General features: G+C 33.4%; 1 non-coding gene across 1 annotated transcript; it reads left to right on the top strand.

Annotated features, from left to right (window-relative positions):
• The first annotated feature begins 5,083 nt into the window (after nt 1-5,083).
• Nucleotides 5,084-5,191, top strand: LOC123238348. The gene has a single exon (XR_006505547.1). It is a non-coding gene; the product is annotated as a U6 spliceosomal RNA (small nuclear RNA).
• The last annotated feature ends 518 nt before the right edge of the window (nt 5,192-5,709 follow it).

Below are 5,709 nucleotides of genomic sequence, written 5' to 3' on the forward strand. Positions count from 1 at the left end.
TTTATTTTCCAGGTCATTTGTTTTTCCAACGAGATATTTCACATTTTCTTCTATTTTTTTCCATTCTTTTGTCTTTGTTTGATTATGTCTTCATGTCTCATGGATTCATTAGCTTCCATTTGCCCAATCTTGATTTCTAAGGTAAGATTTTCTTGAGTGAGCATTTGTACCTACTTTTCCTTTAGTCAATTTTGAAGAGTTTTTTTCTGAAATGAATTTGTGTACTACCCCCAACCCCTGCTGGCCCACCCCAATTTGGACAATTCTGTGCTATAAGCAGTCCTTCTCTTCATTGTATTTTTATGCTTCTTTTACCAATTGACCTATTCTATAAGTTATAAATTTCTTCAGTACTTTTTTATGCTTCCTTTACCAAGCTATTGACTCTTTTTTTCATGATTTTCCTATATCACTCACATTTCTTCTCCTAATTTTATTCTATCTCTCCTATTGATTTAAAAAAAATTGAGCTCCTTCATTACTTCTGTTTTGCTTGCCTGGAAGTCCTATTTTTTTGGAGGCTTTGGGTATAATAGTACTGAATTTGTTGTCTCCTCAGTTGGTGTTTTGGTCTTTCACCAAAATGACTCTCTGTGTTGAATTTCTTCTTTTGTTTGCTCATTTTGTAGCTCTTTTCTTTTCATATGTGACTGAGAATTCCAGAAGTCTTTGCTGCTGATTCAACTGAGACCAAGGTTTGTTGCCATGGTGGGCCTGTCTTGGTGTGCTGCTGTTTACTCTACTATCACCCCACTGCACTACATATCTTGTGCAGGCCATCTAAGTTGTTTTAGGTGAAAAAATTTCACCCCATATTTTTTGTGGGTTATGTCACTCCAGAATTTTTTGAGGCATTATGTTATAGTTTTTTAGCACTAATTTGGAAAAGATTAGGTGGTTCTATGCATCTTCTCCATTATCTTGGCTTTACTCAGTTTACTACTTCCCAGACTATTGATTTTGCTCTTATTTCTCTACTTCCTTTTCTGTCTCTTAGAAAGTGAACCATTTCAATTCTAACTTGTTTCAAATCCCTTGGTTCATCACCCATCACCACTCATGACTTGAAAAGAACTAACATTGGTTTACTCTTATTTTCCACATTCTTTATTCCTCCTCAAATGCAGAGTGAAAGAGTCATGAAATTCTCTTGACTAGATCATTTATAAATTGTATTATGTAATTTTAAAAGATCTATCACTGCATAAAACAATTTTCATCTCTTTAAATAATTCTATATCTCTGCAGCTATAGAATATAGCCCTAAACTTCTCACTCCTCCACCACACACCACACTTTATGTGTAAGCTGAAACGCTTGTCATAAGTGACAGGAAAACTAGTTGTACCCTTGAGGAGATTTGATTTGAATTGTCTATATATAATTCAATAATGCATAACTGTTTGAAAAAAAAACTCTTACAACCTATTCTTGGGCTAACAAATTGGGTCCCCAAATAAGTCTGCCTCTTCCACTGATAATCAGTTGAGGTAAATTAGCCAGCCAGACTTGATTACCTTTTTAAAATCTATTATGTACTATTCATATATAGTGGGGGGAAAAGACAGAAAACAAAACTGTGCTTTCTTTCACCATTTCAGTTTCAGAAGAGAGTAAACTCATACATGAAGTAGTGATTACCAAAATTCTCCAACCAGTTTCAATTCTGGGTGTTATAGACAAAGAAAGAGCCACTCCCTACTATGTCGATGGTAGGATATATCTTTGTTGCAGAATTTTTTCTCTGCTGGGATGGGACATGTAGTTTATTGTTCAGAACTGCTTTGACTCAGTGGGTTTTGCTTCTGTGGCTATAATGGACTTTACTATAAATTGAGAATGTGGACCTCTTGTGATTCTTTTGATCATGTAATGCAGGATTTGCATTTGCAATATTATCCAACCTCCCTTCACCTCCCTTCAACCTCCCGGGGTCCCCAAAGGGAAGTCAGGGGTAGCTGGGTATCTGGGTGAGGTCAAGGAAATCAGAACCCCAAGGTTGGGTTTGCTGGGCCTTAAATAGTCACAAGTGGGTGGCACCTGCCAGGCCAGAGTTCCATTCTGCTAACTGACAGGATTGCCCAGGGTAATATTGCAAATGCAAGAAATCCTGCATTACATTTATCACAAGCTTATTTCCTCTTTTATACTCATTCACCTAGAATCATGTAAAAAGAATGAAAACAGAGATAGAAGAAAAAAAGTGTATTTTATTGAGCCCCACAGGAACCAGTTAGGGGAGAAGCTTCCCCATCCAGAGCCTAAAAAAGCATGTCTTCCTTCTCACTCTGAAGTTCCTGTGGATGTAAGGAAGGAGGAAAAGGGAAATGGAGTAGAAGAAAAAGAGGGAAAAGGGGAAGTAGGAGGTAGAAGAGGAAGGAGAGAGATATAGAGAAGTCTTCGACTGAAGCCTTTGTATGTATAATCAGTAATTATGATGATGATAGCATTTATATAGTGCTTTAAGGTTTTCAAAGCATTTTACAAATATTATATCATATTTATCCAAAACACCTCTCTCACACATTATGTTCTGTCCTAGAGAAAAAAAATCAAAAAAAGGAAAATCTATATGACTGATGGATCAATTTCTCAAATATTTAATTTTTCAAGATAAACATATATAAAAGAAACCAACACATAATATGATATGACATGATCTGACAAAAGGCATGACATTATATAATATAATATGCTACTATGACATGACACAACATAAAGGCATATGTATCTATATCCACTTATATACTAATTATTATTATGTGTATATATGTGTGTATGTATATATGTGTGTGTGTGTGCACATACACACAAACAAAGACTGACATAGCAAATCAACAATACAAACACTGGTCATTTTAGAAAATGTATGCCATATTCTATTTCTCTAATCACTATCTCCTTGTTGAGAGGTAGGAGGTATCATTCATTGCCAATGTTTTGAAGTCCTGATTGATCCCTGCATTTCCATATTCTGAAGTTCCTCTACCTTGGTCATTGTATATGCTTACTTAATTTTGCATTAATTTATCCAAGTTTTGCCAAGCTCCTCTGAGTTTTTAAAATTCTTTATTTCTTGTAGCATAATGGTATTAATGTAATTGTTCACTCCACCTATAAATAAGCTCCTGCTTTCCTTCCATTTTTATTATGAAATATCTCTTCTGAATCTATAATTCTTAGCCTCATATTCCTCAATATAGTTTAGAAAAAAATTAGCTGAATATCTGATTGTATTTCCAGTTCCAATCTTCCTGGCATTGTCTGATTCATACAAGGTCTGATCCCTATTGGAAAGGAAGAAATATAAGCTTCCTGTGGAACAAGACTTAAATAAATTATTTTTTTCTCCTTACATTCTTGTCAAAAATGATTGAGATGCTCTAAAAACAAGCCCAGACATTCATTGACTTCTTATATAAGTGTAATTATTTTTGTTAGGGAGGCAGAGTAGAATAGGAGACATTAAATAGAAAACCCACATCAAGGTCAGGAAGACCTGGTTTCAGGTGTGACACATCATTCCTATCTGGCCCTACTCAAGTAAATAAATCTTTCAGTGTCTTAGGAAACTCTCTTAGCTTAGATACAGAAGAATACAGGTATACCTTCTTAGATTAAATTGCCTCATTAGAAATTCCTTAATCCTTTGAAATCAAAGAATTAACCATAATATTTCTATTTTTGTGTTTTTATTGACTCATTTTCCTAGATTCATCAGACATAACAGTAGAGTCTTCCAAATAAAAGAAGATCATTTACTAGCTTTTCCTATTATTCATGGAAAATAATTATGCCTCTCCTTTGTAAATTTATTTAGAGTTTCCTTCCAGGGTTTTCTATGAACTTTGTTGATAATCCTCATGTAGAGAACTAGAATGGTTATTGCTATCAGCAACAGGAATAGCTATTAATAGTCCTTTTAAATATATAATCTAGCTCACATTACCTGCTTTCTTTAGGAGGAGCGAGGATTGGGAAAGAGGTGAAGAATACTGATTGCAAAATGTCAGAAAAATTATTATTAATTTATATTGCCATGTAATCTGGAAAAATTAAAATTTCCAAAGGATACTTTAGTCAACACATTATTTTAAACCAAATGACATGTTCTAAAGACAGTTAAAAACATGTTGAAATATTGAGATTAAGCAAAGTCAAACTCCAATCCATCATGTGTCCTTTTCCCAGGGAGAAAAAGAAATGAATTTGGATACAAAGAAAATGCAAAATCTAGTGAAGCTTTGTGTCTCAAATAGTTAGTGTTTTCATATGACTAATAATAAAATAAAACATATAAGATAATTTGAGGGAAACCACAGAAAAGGTGAGTCAAAATATTTTTTCAAATGGATTTCCATAAAGTTTGTCCAGAAATACTTTGCCTTTCATTGGCTTAGCAATCTTTAAATATTTATTAATGTCTTTAAAACAGGCTTTATAAATCCATAATGATGAATTTAAGAACTTCCTAGAGGTAGGTTATTGTATCTTCAAAATAAAGTTTCCCAGATCTTTGAAGAATCAGGAAAGTGACATTCACTCCATCCTATATGGTCAGATTTTGATCTGTTCCAGACTATATTGGAGCTGTGGCATTCAGGCCAGAGTCGAATCAAATGGCTTATTGCCAATGATAACATAATAAGAGGCTTACTTCTATTGTGTTTCCAAATGGAGCCAAATTGAATGGCATTATTATACTGTTAGTAACACTACAACTTCCTTGAAAATTAAGTGTTCTTGTTTATTCAGGGACACAGTGGCAATTAGTGTATCTGCCTGATTTAAAATTTTAATTTGCTTACTCTGTGTTAATATTTTATGGTATTATCACTTATGTTGTTTCTGGCTTATCTCGAATTTCATTGCAACAGATTAACACCTGTAGAATTTTTTATAGATTTAACATGAATACATTTTATTTTACTTTTTAATTTTTTATAAGTACATTTTAAATATAAAAATAAGGACACATTTTAATGATATTAGATTACTATTTGCTTATCACAATTCATGTCTTTAAAATAGTTATGGAAATATTTTCCTGATGGTTGGAAATTATTTTTTAAAGTAGATGTAAGTACTTGCATCAGCAGCACATATGCTAAAAATTGGAATGACACAGAGAAGATTAGGATGGCTCCTGTGCAAGGATGGTACACAAGTTTGGGAAGTGTTCCATATTTTTGATTGACTTGTTTGTCAACTCTGGGGAAGGGGAGTTGGGGAGGGAAGAAGGAAAGGAGACAACATGAATCATATAACTTTAGAAAACTTATGTGGAAATTTGTTAATAAAAATAAAGAGAAAACATAAAAAATAAAGCCACAACTAAAAAAAAAGTAGAAGTAATAGTTTGGAAAAGAGAAATGTCCTTAGAGAATCCTCAGAAAGAATATATGGCTGGTTGGATTAATCAGGGGGAATGCTACTGCTGCTGGTAACTCACTTGACCATATCACTTTAAGTTTTATTAATCATATTCCTTACAATAATCTTGAGGTAGATTGAACAATCATTATCATCACCCCTTTATTTCACAGATATGTAAACTGAGATCCCAATAGTTACAAAAGAATTAGAAATTTATAGTTCAGAAGGATATCAAGAACCATAAAATCCCACCCCTACATTTTTATATGATGAAACAGCCCAATGAGCCCAAAGTCACACAAAATATCTCATAATAGAATCAAAATGTAAATG

This window comes from Gracilinanus agilis, chromosome 2 (genome assembly GCF_016433145.1).
Source record: "Gracilinanus agilis isolate LMUSP501 chromosome 2, AgileGrace, whole genome shotgun sequence".
NCBI classification, from domain to species: domain Eukaryota; kingdom Metazoa; phylum Chordata; class Mammalia; order Didelphimorphia; family Didelphidae; genus Gracilinanus; species Gracilinanus agilis.